The following is a 21,566-nucleotide window of genomic DNA, read 5'->3' on the forward strand; positions in this document are numbered from 1 at the left end:
TGCACTTTGTTACAAGGTATATATTTCAGACTTTGCAATTATTTGCAGAGGATTATACTGCAGTGAAGTACTTTTTTTCTAACAAATACTGACCTTTTAGAGATTAACTTTTTAGCCTTTCATTAAATACATTGGTATTGTTTGTCTTAACCATATTTGCCTCCATGTTCTTCTGCCTTTGGTGCCCATGGGCATTATACAGAAAGACTGTAGGCCTTGTTGCACTTTTGTGTTATCCATTGGGCATTTCGGTTCTTTTTTAACAGTAGGCCAACTGGTTTTCCTTTGATATCTGCAACAGTGTGTTTGACTAACATTGAGTTTTCGGAACAGTACACTGTTTGTGTTTATGTTAAAGTGTTTATGTAATCAGGTGTCTGTGTACCCTGACTGTGCTGATCATAATTCACAGTTTGGATTTCCCAGAACATTGAATCTCTAGGGATTTAATTACGTTTTTTTTAACATTTTGCCAATTTTAAGTATTTAGATAATAAAAATGCTTCATCTTTTTTTTTTGAAGCTATCAGATTCTTTTTGTACACAGTCATAAGAACATAAGAACATAAGAAAGCTTACAAATGAGAGGAGGCCATTTGGCCCATCTTGCTCGTTTGGTTGTTAGTAGCTTATTGATCCCAGAATCTCATCAAGCAGCTTCTTGAAGGATCCCAGGGTGTCAGCTTCAATAACATTACTGGGGAGTTGATTCCAGACCTTCACGATTCTCTGTGTAAAAAAGTGCCTTCTATTTTCTGTTCTGAATGCCCCTTTGTCTAATCTCCATTTGTGACCCCTGGTCCTTGTTTCTTTTTTCGGGTCGAAAAAGTCCCTTGGGTCGTCATTGTCAATACCTTTTAGTATTTTGAATGTTTGAATCAGGTCGCCGCGTAGTTTTCTTTGTTCAAGACTGAACAGATTCAATTCTTTTAGCCTGTCTGCATATGACATGCCTTTTAAGCCCAGAATAATTCTGGTTGCTCTTCTTTGCACCCTTTCTAGAGCAGCAATATCTTTTTTATAGCGAGGTGACCAGAACTGAACACAATATTCAAGATGAGGTCTTACTAATGCATTGTACAGTTTTAGCATTACTTCCCTTGATTTAAATTCAACACTTTTCATAATGTATCCGAGCATCTTGTTAGCCTTTTTTATAGCTTCCCCACATTGTCTAGACGAAGACATTTCTGAGTCAACAAAAACTCCTAGGTCTTTTTCATAGATTCCTTCTCCAATTTCAGTATCTCCCATATGATATTTATAATGCACATTTTTATTTCCTGCGTGCAGTACCTTACACTTTTCTCTATTAAATGTAATTTGCCATGTGTCTGCCCAGTTTTGAATCTTGTCTAGATCATTTTGAATGGCCTTTGCTGCTGCAACAGTGTTTGCCACTCCTATTTTTGTGTTGTCTGCAAATTTAACAAGTTTGCTTACTATACCAGAATCTAAATCATTAATGTAGATTAGGAATAACAGAGGACCTAATACTGATCCCTGTGGTACTCCACTGGTTACCACACTCCATTCTGAGGTTTCTCCTCTAATCAGTACTTTCTGTTTTCTACATGCTAACCACTCCCTAATCCATGTACATGTGTTTCCTTGAATCCCAGCTGCGTTCAGTTTGAGAATTAATCTTTTGTGTGGGACTTTGTCAAAAGCTTTCTGGAAATCTAAATAAACCATGAAATGTGCTTTGCAATTATCCATTATCGATGTTGCATCCTCAAAAAAATCAAGCAAGTTAGTTAGACACGATTTCCCTTTCCTAAAACCATTTTGACTGTCTCCCAGGACCCTGTTACCATATAGGTAATTTTCCATCTTGGATCTTATTATAGTTTCCATAAGTTTGCATATAATAGAAGTCAGGCTTACTGGTCTGTAGTTACCTGGTTCAGTTTTGTTTCCCTTTTTGTGGATCGCTATTACGTTTGCAATTTGCCAGTCTGTTGGTACCATCCCTGTGTCAAGAGACTGTTGCATGATCTTGATTAGCGGTTTGTAAATAACTTCTTTCATTTCTTTGATTACTATTGGGAGGATCTCATCCGGCCCAGGGGATTTGTTTATTTTAAGAGCTCCTAGTCTCTTTAACACTTCTGCCTCGGTTATGCTAAAATTATTTAAAACTGTATAGGAACTGGATGACATGTGGGGCATGTTGTCCGTATCTTCCTTTGTAAAAACTTTTCCCTTTTTTTGCTGAATATTTTTTTTAATTGATCTATTAAGCCATTTTGGCAATTTAGTTTTACATTTAGATTTGTCTACTTTAGGGATGTAATTGTTTTGCGCCTCTAGTACTACATTTTTGAAGAACAGCCATCCTTTTTCTGTGGATGTTTTCTCTATTTTACTCCAATCTACTTCTGTTAGTCTCTGTTTCGTACCTTCATAGTTTGCTTTTCTAAAATTGTAAACCTTAGCTTTAGTCATTACTTTTGGGGTTTTAAAAAGCACTTCAAATGAGACCATGTTGTGGTCTGAGTTTGCTAGTGGTTCTCTGACCTCTGTTTTAGTTATTCTGTCTTCATTATTTGAAAAGACTAAATCAAGGCATGCCTCTCCTCTAGTCGGTGCCTTGACAAATTGTGTTAGGAAGCAGTCATTTGTCGTTTTCACCATTTCAATTTCATCCTTCGTGCTCCCCACAGGGTTTTTCCATTTTATATGGGGGAAGTTGAAATCCCCCATTAGTATGGCTTCTCCTTTGTTACACGCATTTCTAATGTCATTGTATAACAGATTATTTTGCTCACCGTCTGAATCTGGCGGTCTATAGCATGCTCCTATTATTATGCCCTTTGAATTTTTGACCGTTATTCTGACCCATATTGATTCGGCTTTATTTTCTTTGTCCAGGTTTAACACCTGGGCTTCAAGACTGTTTCTTATGTATAGCGCTACCTCTCCTCCTCTTCTGTCCTGCCTGTCTTTCCTATACAGTGTATACCCACAAATATTATATTCGTCCCCATCACTCTCAGACAACCAAGTTTCTGTAACACCTATCACATCATAGTTACTTGTTAGTGCAGTAGCTTCAAGTTCTAAAATTTTGTTTCTGATACTTCTAACAGTTAGATAAATACATTTAATGGTTGACTTACCTGAGTTGTTGTCCTTGTTTTGATGCAGTCTCCCTTCTGTTTTTTTTTTTTTTTTTGTTGATTTCTCCCCTGTTCCTTTCTAGTTTAAATGCTTCTGAACCTGCTCAAGGATCTTTTCTCCAAGTAGATTGGTTCCCTTTTTATTTAAGTGCAGTCTGTCCCGTCTATACAGATAGTCCTCGTTAGTAGAATGTGGTCCAATGATCAAGATAGGTGAAACCTTCCCGTGTGTACCAGCAAAGTGCTGGTAGTACACCAGAAAATACCACAGTTTTGGTCTTGTCTTTTAATTTCCTTCCTAGCTCTCTGAATTTGTTTTGCAGGGATTTTGGTCTGTTTCTTCCAATACTACCGGGTCATCTCCTGTCCGTTCTAGGAGCCTGTCCACATTCTCAGTGATGTGCTTGACAGAGGCTCCCGGAAGGCAGCACACTGTTGTAGTAAGGGGGTCCAAACTGCGAATTGAACTTGCTGTGTTTCTCAATATGGAGTCCCCAACAATCATGACCTCCCTTCTTTTTGCTGTCTGGTCACCACTGTCAATAGGGTCCTGGATGTTGTTCCTTTCGTTCTCTTGTTGTTGGTTCTGCGCATCAAAATTTTGAAGTGACTCAAATTTGTTGGTTGTTTTGATTTCTGGTGGTTGTGTTTGACGAAGTTTCTTTTTTTCCCTGCTTCTGCCTACCTGAACCCAGCTATTCTGACCTTCTATCTCCCTGGCAGCTTTCAGTCTGTTAGGGGTGGTGCAGACTTTCATGAATTGTGGGTGTGCCAGCTCCTCAAGATCCTGTTGCTGTCTCATTTCTTCCAGCTTCATTTCTAGCATACTTACTAGTTTATGCAAGTTCTGGATCGCGCGGCACTTTACGCACACTTGGTTTAGCTCCGCTGGGTTTTCTCGGATTTCCCACATCTAGCAGGTGTCACAGATTACTGGCTTGAAGACCATGTTGATGGGGTTTTTTTAAATTTAGTTTCTTCTCAAGCCGTCAACCCGCTTTCAAACTGCTTCTAAACTGCTCTGCACTTTTCCACGCCTGTACTTCTCCCACTCTGTCGCTTCCACTCACTGTCGCTGGGAAGACTTGCAGTTTGCATTTACATATTTTGCAGTTTAAACAAACATTCTAAAGAAGAACGTTCCTGCTATAGCTATTGTAGATCCGGTATTGAGATCATTGCTATTATTTCCATTAGTTGATATTAATACAGGGGTCAACAAAAACATAAAAATACTTGTTAGTCTGACATCTGGAAGCCTGACTTTTGTTGTGATTATGTAAAGGAAAAAAAAAAAAGATTTCCTTTGAGGCAATTGTATTGACTTGAAATGACCTTGAGAAAGTAATTTATTTAATGAACATGTTCTCTTTTTTTCAGTGAGAAATGCAAAGTTAGAGGATTTACAGTAATAGTTGATGGAAGAAAGTCACAGTGAAATATAGTCAAGATTGTTGTATTAATGTTACAGGTAATACACATGTGTTAACTGCTCACTCAAAGCGAGATTAGTTTTTAATTAAGCTAATCAAGTATTCCCCTGTGCACATTGTATACATTTTTACATGATACTTTGGTGTTTATGCTAATATACAATCATTAGATCCATGCATATGCAAATGACATTCATTTTGATTTGTAATTTCTCTAATCTTCCTGAAGAGAATATTGATTTCAAATGGAAGCATTGTGAATATTGAACAAATTATGGTATGATTCACAGTACCGTATATAGGGAATTTGAAACATTATATTTAACACTATTTAAGTGGGTTGGTTTAAAGTTTGATTACTTTTATTTTATTATGAAATTAAATTTCTTTCAGATTAACATTTCTATTAAACTAAGATTCAGCATAGATACATATGCAGTTTTAGATTCCAACCCTACACAAATGTTCCTACCATGTATCACTTTTTTGCAATTCACCAGAGTTGTATACGTTGGCTCCCATTTATCACCAAAATGAGGAGGCAAATAGAGCAAACACATGCACAGAAAAGTGAATAATGCAAAGTGGTCACACGCCTTCCTGAACAATGTTCAGATATGAGGGATTCAGGCAGGATTATTCATGTTTAAGGCAATCATAAGCTTTGAGAACTGGTAGTAATAGATTTTATCAGGTTCAATTCATTCCTATCATGACCCTATTCAAATAATATAGATGGGTACCTGCAAGCGGAGAATTGGAAATGTTAGAGGCTGTGACACTCGAAAATCCAAAAGGTCCATTTCATTCTGCACTTCATTTGATACCCAACTTGAAATTGTGTCTTGCACTGTAGTCTACATATTATTCACTCACTTCCCTGAAACTTAAAACAGACCTTTCTGAGTAATAGTATTTTTTAACACAAGTGCCTTACTCTTGTATGAACACATTTTAAAGGAGTTGTATTGTGTTACGTTGGTCTTTTATCCATGTGTCTATATGTGTTGCATTGCATCTGCAGGTACACTTTTACCCAATGTGTGTGTCACTAATTTCTATACCATAAGTTTCTGTTTCTATTCCATGCGGTCACCTGCAGTTTCAATGCTCTCCATCAAACTTGCTACACTCTGTCCTCCTGGTCTTTTGAGCTAAACCAACAATATGTTGAAACAGGTCCTACAAGGATTATATTTATTAACATCCTCTTCTCAAAGTATTCAAGTACAGAGGACTCATTAACCTGATCCCCGGTATTCTGAATTGACCTAGTAATCAAGAACATGCTAATAAAATTAATGCTGAATGCAGATGTAGAAACCAAACCAAAAGTGTGTAAAATGTTTACTTCTTTCTCTGTATAGTTTTTTTTTTTTAATGAAATGTAAGTTTTAAAGCAAGTGGGCCCATTTTAATCCTTAACAGAAATACTGCCACTCTCTCTGTTAGTCCTGCAGGTGTTTTCACCGAGGGTGATTTTTTTTGCATTAATTCAAATAGAAGTGACAACATTATGTGTTTGTCATTTTTGCCTAATAAAGGTTAGTGATATAGGGAATCAGGAATTGGCCAGACAACGTACAACAGACCCTGTTATAGAGAACTCAGAAAAAGGTATGGCCTAGCATCACAGAAGTCAGTTCTGTACAAAACTATTCTGTTTACTTCACATGGCTGTTCAACTTATACCTGTTTTGTCCCCCTTTTCTATATAATGTAATTCCAGCTGAGGTGTCTTTGGTTTGTGTTGTCAAACCCGATGAGTTTTGGGACAAAAAGGCCACCCACTTTTGTTTCTGGAAAGAAAAGGATAGGCTTGGCTTTGAGGTATGCAAAGTTTAATTCTGTATCTAGAGTCACATACACTTATGTGTGGTTCAGTCCATTAGAGACTGAAGCTGTTTGTTAATTTAATTCATGGAAGTTTGTTGAATTAGAGTCATTTTAGAAGAAGATAAAGATGCAAAATTAGCCCAATCCTTATTAATTTTGCAATTAGCTAAATATTTTTCACCATATGACACTGAAATGGTGACCATTTGTATTCTTATTATCATGCATTGTATAAATGTTTTTCTTTTGGGATTTCACAGGGCGTGAGCTTGGGGGTAGAGATAGGGCAGAAGAAGCAGAAGGGAGCGGTAAGTAGGACAGAGTATGAGTTAGAAAGGACCGGACCTAGGATAGAAGAGCAGGTGAGGCCCACTCTAGTAGCAGACCAGCGAAGCTGGACATGGAAGCTAGGATAGAAGGTGGTCACTGACTGAGGGTGGCGATGCCGACACGAGCCCAGGGGCGAAGGACCCAGCAACTGAAGACAGGATACAGAAAGTGGTCACTGACTGAGGGCGGCGATGCCGACACGACCCAGGGCCGAAGGACCCAACAACCGAAAACACATATGAGGGTTATGACTCGAGGAGCCGCCCCTCAGAGGAAGACAGTCCCGGAAGACCGAGTTGAGAAATTAAGCTGCGGTTTGGACGGTGCTGTTGCTGGGCTGGAGGCTGGAAAGAGCAGGAAAGACTAACGCTGGAGCTCCTGCAGCCGAATGGAGAAGCTGAATGATGAGAAGCAGCACCGGAGCAGGTATGAAAATATTTGATAATATCTTGGGAGTGCTGCACAGAGAAATGACCTCCAGTGAAAGACAATGAAGTGTAGATTAGCGGTGAAGCACGAAAAGACGGCGTCTGAGCTTTTGCTACAAAAACAAAACGCTAGACAGCGAAGGTGCAAGTGATCAGGGCTTAAATAGAAAATAGGTACTACTTGACAGGAAATTGGAAGCCCCGTGCTGCATGCCCCCTGAACTACGTGAGTTAACATTGAAAAAAAAAAACAAAAGAGCTTGGGGGTGGGAGCTAGGGTTTGTCTAAATTTGGCCTGCCAATCATCCTATGTCATCATTCCTATGTCAGTCATCATCTAAATCCTATTTAAAGCTTAGTCGCATCTATCTACTTGTCAAGTGTTTTGCTTTTCCATCCTCCTCCCCTTCTCCTTTTGTACCATGTGCTTCTGTCATCAGTCCCCATTGGGGGGCAAGTGATCTCACTGCCCCGAACTTGGGTCAGCCTACGCCATGATCCTATAAGTGAGCAGGGACCCCAGCCACACCTAGCTAAACCCTCAAGGGATTCAGGTTTGCATGATTCATGTTCCAACCTTAAGGGACGCTATGCACAGTCTTGGAGACCACGCCTTTCCTCATACAGCAAGACAGCCTCTTGTATATGTTTTCTCTAGAGGTCTGTCCTTTACCAACCCAATCTATGATTTAACATACCATTCTAATAGCCCGTGAAATGCTTATACTATTGTACTTTTGATTCTGGGTTCTATTCTGTAGATCTACACGACAGCTGATCTAAAAACTCCCAATACTAATATGAAATTAGGTGTCAGTGGTATGAAGTATCAGTGGTATGAAGATCAAACATATAGCTGTGCATGTAGGACTCGAGTATTTCTGTCTGTAAAAAATATGCGCAACACCAGGAAGGGACCTATTTCAGTGGTTTTCAACCCTCTTCTGTTTTGATCAATTGATGGACCCTGTAATCTTGCTTTTAATGGCAAGCATTCACAGTCTAAAAGATAATAGCTAATGAATATTGCAGCAGTGTTAGGTTTAAGTGAGGAGCAGCTGTGTAGTATTAATTCTCTTCTGCATTTCATGCTTTTAGGTTTGTAATTTAATAGCAATCTATTTTAATTTCAAAGTTGATATGTTTTCGATAAAAAAAAAAAAAAAAAAGGATTGGTATGAGCAAAGATATTCTAGAATATCTTTGGTATGGGCCCCAGCAGAGGCTGGGCTCGGGTACTTGTTGTTTTTTTCTTTTTTCTTCAGATAAAAACCTGAAATTGGAATTTACACAGGGTTACGCATTTGCTCAGTATGTTGTGAAGAAGTTTAGCATATCTAAGAGAATGGTTTAGAGAAATTCTCTTTAGAAGTACTTTCATTGCTATTCACAACATGTCACTGAACCTCCATAGGACATTATAATCTGTGAGTGGCAACAATGGTATTGCCGGTAAATTCCACCCCTTGTCTTGCAATTCATATTTGCTGTTTTTTAAATAAATTAATTAAAATTCCTCTGTAGCCTGGGAGTGATTAACAATTGTGCTGTTAGGATTTATAATGTATTTTGGATTTCAGAACACAATAATTTGTCCTTGTGTGGCAAAGTGGTTGATAGTGTGCAGGTGCAAGTGATCAATGAACAGACAGACAATTATAATTCAGGTGCAAAGTTTGTGTCCAGTGCCTGACGGCAAAACTAACGGCAAACAATAATGATGTTAAGTATTACAGCACATTTATTACTTAATTTATAATCCCTGGGTTTGCCCCACAAGTAATAGTCACATTTTTATTATACACCCACACAAAACACATACACAAGTCTGTTAGTGCTTGAATTAGTGAAAATACACTTTATTGTGATAGACAAAACAAACACTCACGATACGGATACACAAAACTCAGGTCCTTCCGGGTCACTTTTCAAGGAACAGATATCATCGCTTCGACCCCTATTTATACCATCATTCATGACCCCTTGGTAAACGGTTGCAGCCTCTCCTCCAATCCGCGGCTGCCACATCATTTCCCTTCCGGGTCAATGAGTTAGTGTACCGAAGCGCCATCTCTTTTCTACATGAACAACTTCCTTTTAATCCTCGGAACGAAGTGTCAGGCCAAGTAGTCCAGAGTACGTTGTTGCTGTTACTTAGCGCCCTCACAGGTCGGGAGGGAGATTTACCACCAAGAATCATTGTCGTTCTGTCACACCTTGGCATAAGAAGCGTTTGTCTGCGAGAAATACTGGTAACAAATTAGACTGCAAGGAAAGAGTAAAAAAAAAAACTACCTGTGTAAATAATCATTATAATATTGTTGAAGAAATTTGATGAAAGGTTAGTTGACCTCTATACATTTATTGTTTCTGTGTTATATAAACGAAATGCATGTAAAGTGCCTCAATGATGGACCAGGACAGGTTAGCTTTTGAAATTTATGAAACTGTGGCATTTCCAGGCCAGCATAAAATGTATCTTTATAGGGTACAAAATACTCACAAGTAGTTGTTATAAGAAATTGATAAGTTATTGGACTCCTGGTATTTGCAGCCATTGCACCCATAAACTAGTATTAAAGGAACTCTGCACTTCTTGAACTGCTACTGGCATGTCTACTACTGGCATGTCTCCCCCTAGAGTGTTATTGGTTTGTCACTAATCCAGCTGCTTCAGTTTAGCCTGCTTTATCCAGATGGTCTAGTTTGTACAGAGACAAGGGTGTCTTTGTTGTTGTAATCAGGGCCTATTGTGAGGATGCGGAAAAATAAATTGCATTAAGTATTTTAAATATGCTTTAATTGTTGGTGGCAAATCCAGGTTTTCAGACACCATGGCCTGGTACCTTTATTATTACACTCCCAAAATAGATGTAGATTGTTGCCTACAACTTTCCCACTGAACTATTAATGTTTTGATATTTCTCATGAAAACTCTGCCACTGCTGTCTTATTGATAAAGTGAGTGTAAAACCTGAATACTTTGATAACTCCCAAAGCGATTTTATTATAGAAAAACTTGAGGTTGATCTCCTTGGCAGACAGCATGTGGACAGTTCAACCCATTGGAGCTAACCTTGGGGCTGTTGAAATTTCTTGGCATGTCGGCCGGTTCACGCATTCCAGACCTCGTTCTTGGTTTTGCTACCGGTGCACCAATATGTAACATTAATGGAGGACATTGCCTATTTGTTTTTCTTTTCATTTTCTGGATTTTGGCAAGCATTGAAAGAATGACTTTCTCTTAATAGAATTGGATTGCCAATAACCTAATTTTAGATGAAAGGTAAGAACAGACTGTTAAATCATAGTAAGGATGAAACCATACAGTTCTCCTCCTATTAATTAAGTTTAGAGTTAAAATAGAATGAAGGCATGTTCTGTATAAAGCTGCTTTCATGTGTTTTAGTGCTAGGAGGTAACACCCCACTATATGGTATTTCTGTGTGTGTGTTTTATTTTTTCCTCCTCAAACCGGGTAAAAGTCAAAACACACTGTTCAGGATAACCTTTTTGAAATGTTTTATTTTAAATATGTTTAATATATATATATATATATATATATATATATATATATATATATATATATATATATATATATATATATATTACACAGTACCAGTCAAAAGTTTTGTACACCTGCTTGAAACCAGGTTTTTCATGATTATCTATGCTTTTAACTGTATAAACTTGTCTATAAACACTTAATATTTCATTATATTGCATTCAAAAATTGAATTTGTAAATGAAAATGTAAATCTTGTCAATTTCAATTAAATGGTCACCCAAATCAAGAGGATTTCAGTCTGAAGCCCAAGTCAGTTGAAAGTCTGAAATGTGTATAACACGGTGTTAGAACACTGGCCTAAGTATAAAGTGTCTTTGTTAGACGTTCTCTGAGTTAACTAGCATGTTACCTAATTAACCTTTTGTCACCAATTATTGTTAACATGTGAGGGTCCATGATTACTATAAATATAGGTAGCATAGGCACAAGTTTGTCATTCCTGAATGTAAGGGAGAAGAAAATGGCAAAATACGCTCAGTTAAGCAAAGAAAAAAGACAGTCTGTAATTACTTTAAGAAATGAAGATCAATCTTTAAGACATATCGCAAGAACTTTGCAAGTGTCTGTAACTGCTGTGGCCAAGACTATCAAACGATTTGAAGAAACTGGCACTCATGAGGACCGAACAAGGTCAGGCAGGCCAAGGGTGACCTCAGAATCAGAGAACAAGTTCATTTGAGTCACAAGTCTGCGAAACCGGCGATTAACTGCCCCTGAAATACAAGCTCAGCTAAATGCTACTAGAAGTACAGATGTTTCAACATCAACTGTTCAGAGGAGATTGCGTGAAGCTGGCCTAACTGGAAGAATTGCTGCAAAGAAGCCATTGTTAAGAGTGCAGAATAAGAGGAATAGACTTGACTGGGCCAAAAAACACAGAAATTGGACATTTGAGGAGTGGAAGTCGGTCTTATTTACTAATGAGTCAACATTTGAAATATTTGGGTCCAACCGCTGAGTATTTGTAAGACGCAGAGAGGGTGAGCACATGAGTTCTGCATGTGTGGTTCCCACTGTCAAGCATGGAGGAGGCAGTGTCATGGTCTGGGGTTGCCTTGCTGGTGACAGAGTGATCTCTACCAAGTCCATGGCAAGCTCAACCAGCATGGCTATCATAGCATACTTCAGAGGCATGCCATTCCATCAGGATTACGGCTAGTTGGGCAGTCCTTCATTCTTCAGCAAGATAATGACCCGAAACACACCTCAAAGTTGTGCAAGAACTATCTAGAGAAGAAGGAAAGTGAAGGACAGCTCAATCTAATGACCTGGCCTGCCCAGTCTCCAGACCTCAATCCCATAGAACTTGTATGGGACGAACTGGATAGAAGATTCAAAGCAAAGATACCCACAAGTGCCCTACATCTGTGGGTATTGCTGCAGAAGAGCTGGGAAGACATGCCGGGTGATTTCCTGCTAAAATTTGTTAACCGAATGCCTTGTGTTTGTGAGGCTGTTATTAAGGCAAAGGGTGGCTACTTTGAGGAATCCAAGATTTAGAGACAATTTTACATTTTCTTGAACATTGCTTTGATACTCCTTATGCTTTGTTTTGTATATTGTAACATGTGTTTTCATTTTCAAGAATTTACAGAAACGTTTACGATGTAAAACATTGGCAATTATGAAAAAACCTATATATATATATATATATATATATATATATATATATATATATATATATATATATATATATATATATATACACATACAGTTGTAGTCAAAAGTTTACATACCCAATGTATAATTTGTATAATTGTATAATTTCTATAAATTTCTCAAACAAAGAATTATAGGAAAAATCTTTTGTAGCAAAAGTTTTGCTTTTGTGGTTGAGGGGGGGAAAAGTTACAAGAAATAAATGTCTACAGTTATTTATTTCAGCAATTTCTTTGAAAAATTCCATCCATCCATCCAGCCATCCATCCTTTATCTGTAACCAAGTAATCTTAGGGTAATGTAGGGTTGCGTGAACCAGAGTCTAACTCGGCAGACACAGGGTGCAAGGCAGGGCAAAACTCTAAAAATGCTAATTCAAAAGTATTCATACCCTGACAAGGAAAATTAAACTAATAGCTATTTGAGGCACCTCTAGCATTAATAACTAATCTTAAATGATTAGGGTATTTGTCAGTGAGCTTTTGGCATGATTCTTTAGTGATTGTGCACAGTTGTCTTCAACACATACCAAAGATTTTCAATCAGATTTACATTGGGGTTTGACTAGGCCATTCCAGATCCTTGATTTTATTCTTCTTTAACCATTCTGAAGTAGATTTTGATGTGTGCTTGGATCGTTATTGTGTTGGAACGTCCAGTTGCGCTTTAAATCAAGTTTTGTAGCGGAGGGTTTCAGATGATTGGCCAATATCTTTTGGTATGCTATGGAATCCATTTTATGATGTACTGGAACTAAATTTCCTGTGCCATTAGAGAAAAAAAACACCCCCATAGAAGGATACCAAGACCTTGACAGTAGGTATGGTGTTCTTTTCTTTGTACATCTCACCAGACTTTCTCCAAATGTAATGACTATCAGCGTGACCAAATAGCTCGATTTTTGTTTAATCACTCCACAAAGCCTTGGACCAGAACTCATATCCATCATTCAAATGCCGTTTTGCAAACTTTAACCGGTTGTCCTTGTGATATTTTCCTAAGAATGGCTTTTTCCTTGGCCTGCGACCATTGAGACCTTCACCATGCAATTCTTGACCTATGGTTGAAATGGAAACCCCAGTCCCACTTGCAGCCAGTTCACTTTGAATATCTTTGGCAGTCAATCTCTGATTGTTATTAACCTTCCTCACAATTTTGTACTTGTTCCTGGTGGAAGAACCTTCTTTCTTCCAGACCGAGGGAACGTTGTGACAGTACCATGAGTCTTGTACTTGATAATAGAAGCAATAGTTGAAATTGGGACACTCATATGCGTAGAAATCTTCTTGTATCCTTCTACTGCTTTATGACAATAAATAATTTTTAACCCTTTCTTAAGAATTTTTAACCCTCTCCTAAGAATGTTCACCTACAATCCAGCATTTTCTAGACTTTTCTAGAATTAGGTTCTGCATTATCATATTTCTTGTAACTTGTTTTCCTCATCCACAAAAGATGTTTTCCTCATCAAAAAAAGATTTTTCCTATAATTGTTTGTTGTCGAGAAATTTCTAAAAATTATACATTTTCATTGGGGCATGTAAACCTTTGACTACAAATGTGTGTGTGTGTGTGTGTGTGTGTGTGTGTGTATATACACACACACACATATACAAATGTGTGTGTATGTGTACTGTATATATATATATGTATACACACACACATATACACAGTCAAACCCATTTACAACATACCTAGCATATAACGTACACACTAATGTAAAGAACCAGTATCATGGAACTAAATAAAATCGCATTAAATACTGTTTAAATTCTCCTTTTTGGTGCATACTTCCTGTTATGCACGCACCACAATTGCATGCAGTGGTCTGTGCTGTGCATATTGCGTACTCATAGGACTATTTCTTGCTGTTTTGAACTTGACCTTGCTCTCTCTTACTTAACGCGCTAAACGATTGTCGTTTTCACTTAAGGACAAACTGTACATTATTGGAGAAATCTTAAAGGGTCAAAAGCAGTCTTTTTTAGAATTATGTTGTCAAAGAGCTCAAGTTTAAAAAACAGTCATCGCTGAGGCAGTTTTCTGAGATTAGAGCAAAAAAATTGACAACCAAGTTCAAAACTGATTTACCTGAACCCCAGCCCAACAGTGTTAGAGCGTCCAGATTGCCGTAATGAAACCTAGTTAGTTTAATCCAGCTTGTTGGAAAACATGGATTGAGAATTGATTAGGGGTTTGCTACGCATGTGGACTAGCAGAGCTATACTGGTGTTCTTTTCTGAAAAGAGACTAATATTGCAGATAGCAGACTGTTTGGTTCAAATTGCATGTACTGCTAACCACTGATAGAGACGATGCGTCTACAAACTGCCCAACAATGACTGCAAGCTAACGAGATAACAATGCTGTGGACTAGAAGGGAACAGGCGCTAGACTTCAGAGAAATCAAAAGAGATAATCCCACTGGCATCAAAGGGGGTCGCAAGGAGATAACAAAAGGCAGATGTATGGACCTTTTGTCTCCAGGAGTGTGAAGAATGCACTGAGTTCAGAGGTTGTCACACTAGACCACACACACAGACAGACACACATTAACACTCACACAATAAATTAAATTACCTTGACCATTGGTTAATGTCAGAGAAAGGGGAGGTGGACCATCTATACAGAAGGGTATTTAATGTCACGCAAACATTGTAATTTTGAGTTCTGTATGTCCTGTACCTGGGACCAGACTCCCTGCATATTTCAATAAACCTGGCAACTGATTGAAGAAAAGGACTCTGTGCATTTTCTTGAATCTACTTACTCACCATCTATTTTTTAAGTTATTTCACAGCTGTTGAAAAAAGACTTTGCTGGATGACTGTATCCCAGAAACCACTGTAATGCGTACACAGTCTTTCTTTTTTCCCTTGTAAATGTTGTTGTTTATTTTCATTGAACACGGGAGCAGAATGGAGGAGCTACGAGAACGTGCCTAAGTAAAATCAAAATCAAAAGGGGAATAATTCGTATTTGGGGGGGGGGGGGGGGATTATCTGACCTTATGTGATTTCAGGTCACAGACGCATGAGAAAAGGTTGTATGACTTTCCAAAAAAGACTCACATCGCAAGAGTGTCTGAAGTAATAAATAAATAAACCTTTATACTACATACATTGTGTGTGTACATTAATCAGTTAGTACTGTACTAAGATGTATTACAGTAGTAATTCATGTGAAAAACACAATAGTACAGAAGGAGTACATTTAAAATTGTTTTTAGTTTTTCTCCTCTTCAGCCTCAGGAGGTGTCACCAGATTTTTTTACTTATTTTTCAATTCTGTTTTCCTTGTTTTGGACAGTGGCTCATTAGGAAGGACCGAGGATTGCTTCACAACATCATTAGGAGATGATGTTGTTGTTTGCATACTGTGTAATGAAAAGCTGCATAGATTTTTACTGTGTCGCATGGGGATTCTTCATTAATATCATTAGCAGGGGCAATATATAGACTGTACAGAGGTACCATGCTATTAGGAATGACCATTGTGTCACTGGTAATAACCTTGTTTACCTTCTCATTATGAAAAATCAGTAGTTCGTATTCTAATTGGACATGAAGAGGCAACAGAAAAAAAAAAGACTGAAACAATAAGGTTGTACTTGCATTGCTTTATTCTTGTATGACAAAATGATGGACAGGAACAAAACGTTGCACTCCTCTAACACAATTATATTGTAATTAAGGAAGTTGGAATTATTTATTTACACAATTAAGTGTGATAGGAAAGCACTGAAATGATCAAATGAAAAAGGGGGTAAAGAACATAGAGGCAGTTTTTGCACCTTGTGGGTTTGTTCATACTTCTGTCATAGATGAATGTGAAACGTCAGGCTTAGACAGCTATAAAAGCTGTGCAGCTTCACTCCAATCATGGAGAAAATGTTGACATTTTTAACATTATCTGACCTTATGTGATTTCAGGTAGCAGATACATAAGAAAAGGCTCTACAACTCAAAAAGACGCACGTCACAAGTGTCTGATGTAATTCAAACCTGATGCACAGGGTTGAAGACCCTCGTCTCCAACCAGAAATTAGGTCATAGTCTGCAGTATGAACCAACCTTATCTCTGTTGTGTGGTCTTGATTTAATCTAGAGCTGCTGATATTGTATATTAGTTTTTCACTCTTAGGTTACATATAATTGATTTTCCTCATTCTCTTCCAGGTTATTTTAGTTTCTGCTAATAAGCTGACTCGATACATTGAACCATGCCAGTCGACAGAAGAATTTGGAGGTAGCCTTGTGTACGATCACATTGAGAGCAGGGCTTCTCAAACTTGGTCCTGGGGACCCCCTGTGTCTGCTGGTTTTCATTCCAACCGAGCATCCCAATTACTTAACTAGACCCTTAACTGAACTGATAATTAGCTTTATTAGACCTTTTTACTTGTTTTCGGCTCTTAACAGTTGCATATTTCAAGTTAGCCGTAATATTTTATAAGGAACCCTGCAACTGTTTAAGAGCTGAAAATGATGAAAAGGTCTAATTAAGCAGATTATTAGTTCAATTAAGGTCATTATGTAATTGGCACCTCAGTTGGAATGAAAACCAGCAGCCACAGGGTGTCCCCAGGACCGAGTTTGAGAAGCCCTATTCTAGAGCATGTAAGCATATTCTAAAAGGCCTTAGGGAAAAGAAGCTATGTATTTTAATTATGTCCTTCAACTTATTGAAGTTGGCAGCTGCCTTGTGTGATGCGAGCAAATGTGTTCTTAATGTAACTACAATTACAACAATTTAAGCAGAACCATTTGAATCAGAAAATCCTGAGGAAAATAAAACTAATGTGTTATACTAAAGCTTCTAGCTGTTTGCTGTTTTATTAAAACATTACTAATGAAGTTTCTGACACCATGCATATTGATGCTATAGAGCTCTAAATGTAGAATAATTAAGTCTTTTCTGTCATTGGCCTATATTTCATACATCTACATTCAGTCTGGTTACAGTAGTTACAGGGTGGGACACCATAAAAATATTGTTCATGAATAATAACCTTTAGACCCGGTAATTTATTGGTTTCATTTAACTTGTTTAAATCAGTTTAAAAATCCATGATAGCTTAAATTATGTTTTTGCCATATTGGCAGACTGCCATTCATGAAAGCATAAAATCATATATTTTTTTCTAAAGGGATCAACCTCAATTTAAATGCCTGGCACTGTTTGCTTTCATTATTCACTGTATCAGTGGCTTAGTGGCCTCCAGAAGAGGAGGAGCGAAGAACGAATTCAATTCAGTTAATTACCAATTTTGAAAAGATAAAAATCATCTAAGAAGCAGTAAAACTGCATGGTACCAGAACAGGAACATTTTAATGAAAACAATTTCCAAAGTAAACTATAATACTTTATTAATTGCAGAATGTTTTCAGTAGTGTAGACCTCTGGATAGAATATACAACAGTTAAAAAAATATATAAAAAAATAAATAAATAAATAACAAACTGAAAGTACAAGCCTTGATTTAAATAGATCAGTATCTCCTGCTCGGAGTTTATATATGTGCAAATGTACTGCATGCCGCACTATTTTGCATATATTTATAATATATCCAATTATAATGAAACTTGCTCTCTTCTTCTTGAATATCTTTTGGTTCTTTACTTGTATTTTATAGTTCAGTTTTGAATGTTCAGATATTCCCAAGAAAAAGAAATATTAAAAGAAGTTGCTTCTACTTCCTGGTAATTAATGTATTGGAGCTTAGACTAACTGTTTTGGTCAGACCTACATCAAAGGTACCAGGATGCAGCAATTTATCTAGTGCTGTATGTAAATATTTGCTTTTTCTGTGCCATCACTGGTACGGGTTTGCTGATTTGTGCTTTATCCACTTGAAATGCCAAGTACTGCCAAAGATTCTCTATCATCTGGATTTTTGGTAGACCAGGTCATCACCGTCATCTGTGACTTTCCACTCACAATTGTGCTTCTTGAATCTGTTTGGGGCATGATAACATGCTGGAATTGAGATCAGTTAGACATTCCCCTTGTGGTAGGGCATGTTGGACAGGTACATTGCGCTACATATTTGTCATTATTCATTTAATAACCAGATCTCCAAATACAGTGGTGAGGATCCCCTCTTAGCAGCAGTTTTATTGGGATCTAGTTTCTGTTGTCAGTTAGCATTATTTTTTCTTATTATTTTACTTTATTTTACTTATTTTTATTATTTCACTTTACACTGATGTGAGGGGTGTTTTTTTTTTTTTTAATGACGGTGTACCTCATACAAGAAGAAATACTGCTTTTCAAAGATTTCAAAGTACTATACCAGCTTCAAATGTCTAATAATGGTTTCACACTTGCTTTATAATTTGAAATACTTTTAGAATCATTTTACTTGCACCAGTAGATATAGTTATTATCTGGCTTCATGAGTTAACATTTTGCTAATTCATACTTTTTGATGGAAATGTAACATGACAAATGTGACTGTTCTTGAACATTTGGAAGCTATTGGCTCCTTCGATGAATTAAGCCAAGGGTAATGAAAAGTGTTTCAGTGGAAATTATCTTTTGAATAGGTTATAACTGAGTAATGGCTTTATTTAAACCCCCCTTGGAATAGTTTTGTTTTCATTTAACATTTGTACATATAATTAACTTAATTTACTGAAATTCTAATTTAGCACAGTTGTGATTTTTGAATAAACCAACCACATTAGTAATATACTTAAGGCTCTTGGTTTAAGTGCACTAGTAAGATAATGTAAGCCATTAATTAAGCCTCTGTTCTTTTCCATATTTATGCAGGTTGTGAATTGGCTAGAGGGACAGAGCAGTTAAGAACCCAGTGGGGGATTGGAGACTCTATTAGAGCTTCACAGGCCCTACAACAGAAACATGAGGAAATTGAGAGTCAGCACAGTGCAAGTTGCATTTTCAAATGAAAACAGACATGACGTATTCAGTGTGTTAAACCAGGGTTTTGTTTAAGATATTTTAGACAGGCGTTCTATTTTAGGTACCTTAGCTGCTTTCTTGATCATGTGATTGAGTTTTAAGGATAATGTTGGGGGAAAAAAAGAAAGATGAACAGAAAGAAAGAAAGAAAGAAAGAAAGAAAGAAAGAAAGAAAGAAAATTGAACAGACACTGTTTTTTTTATGTTTTGAAATGTTTAACCTACAAAGGTCAGAAGACATGGATAACATCAAACTGGTCAAGCATACTGCATTCCAAGGACTGATAAATACTGTATTCAATTTGGCGCTGCCCTCGAATTAAAGCCAGCCTCGTATTGACGCTGCAGTCATATATAAGCTTTATAATAGAGGCCGCCCTTGAATAAACACAGCTATCAATAAAGAAACATTAAGGTATTTTTTTCTCCCCCTACTAAAAAAACCACACACAGTAAACAAATAAGTGTGCAACACTGTCTAAGTACATGCAATGCCCCCAAAGAGACGGGAGCCTCTATCTAGCACGTACATTACAAACTAATGTACACAGAGACACACACTAAGCACATTTTATTTTATGGTAGTACAGTTCTGAAAGAAAATCCAAGATAAACTACGTACAGAACAGCAGTCCTTCTGAAGTTCTTATAGGTGGTTTTTATTGTTTTGTTTTTAACAACTAATACACACTACTGATTGGCTGGTACCATACTCCCCTGACCTTCCAACTTCCACCTAATAGGCTCTCGGTAACTGTCACGGATAAATGTACTGTAGTCAAAGTAGGTTAGCCACACACCCTGCTACATACAGGTAGGCTACCGTATTACAGAAAATAATCAACCGTGACACTTCTAAAATGTCCTAAATCATGTAATAAAATATTGAAGCGTTTGAAAGTCATAGTATTGTTAATAAAGGTCTCTCTCATATAACGGCCACCCTCTTTTAAGTGCCAGAGTCATTTTGATCAATTTAAAATAAACGCTGCGGCGCCAAATTGAAGTAATACGGTATATTTTGCTTGAAAGCAAACTCCTTGTGTTTGAATTTGAGAGGGGGAAAAAAAGGAAAAACATAATCATAATGTAAAAACCATTGCAATAGACTTAGTGGACACAACTAAATCATCTGAAAGCAGGTTTTGACCTTTTCATATTTTTCAAACAAACTAAATAATAACTAATTGCACTTTTTTAAATATACCATTAAGGCAATTACCATGGAGTGGAAGGCACCCATGCACACTTGGTTTAACAGTACAGCATTTAATCAATGACATCTATTCAGCAACTCATTACATTCAGCTGTCTGTTTTGCACAGTAATGAATCAAGACCCATTCCAAGAGTATTGATAAAACCTGTCTGTGAAGTATTCTCGGATAACCTGTTAATCTTAGTATAGCTTGTGTAACATGGGTGATCATTCTTTAACATGTACTATAACCTTAAAACAAATAGGTTGCACTCATGCTGTATTTTGCACAATTGAACATCAATACACCTCTAAATACATTTGAAACATTTTATTTACAATGAAGTTCATAAATCACAATCCTAATCTTGTTCTAACAGAAACTGAATATTTCACACATTCTGGTGGTAGTTTTTGTACCAACAAGGAAGAGTTTTGTGAACTAAGGAAATTAAACTAAATAAATGGATGAGACCCAATCTGTCAGTCATCTACTCACTATTGTCTGCAGGGATAGATGCTGAAAGAGGCTGTAATGAGGAGGACCTGGTTCAACTCAAGAGTCTTCAGCATCAGTTGAGCAATGTCTGCTACCAGCAAGCCAGCCAGCTGGAATTCTTTGAAAGCACTTGCGGGGACTAGGTCTGACATTACATTTTTTCCTTTCGGTCCGATGTTGGACTGTCCAGCATCATCAAAAAGGCACCAATCACTGGTCCCTGGTTGGTTTTTCTCCGGAAAAACCAGAGGAAAGCTTTCAATGGCCAAGAGAGGCAGATCTGAGCAATACGCATAGTCCCTTCACCACAGACATAACACGGACATAAACAAACAAGATAGCTGCTTCCTCATTCAGTGCTCAAAGAATATCGCAGACATTTGCCAGGCTTTTTCAGATGTTATAGTAACAAAATAATGACTTGGATCGCATTATTGAGGAGTTTGGTGATAAATCGAGTGATCAGGAGATGATTTGTCAGTATGCACTACTATGACAAGATATGTGATAAATACAGCGAACAAGGAGTGGGGCAGGGCTGGAGATGCAGTACTGAGTGTACTGTTG

The 21,566-nt window shown here is 37.4% G+C and overlaps 1 pseudogene; it reads left to right on the plus strand.

Moving 5' to 3' along the window:
• Window positions 1–21,566, plus strand: part of LOC121323043 — a 36,215-nt pseudogene that overhangs the window by 2,528 nt on the left and 12,121 nt on the right.

This window comes from Polyodon spathula, chromosome 11 (genome assembly GCF_017654505.1).
Source record: "Polyodon spathula isolate WHYD16114869_AA chromosome 11, ASM1765450v1, whole genome shotgun sequence".
Classification (NCBI taxonomy): Eukaryota; Metazoa; Chordata; class Actinopteri; order Acipenseriformes; family Polyodontidae; genus Polyodon; species Polyodon spathula.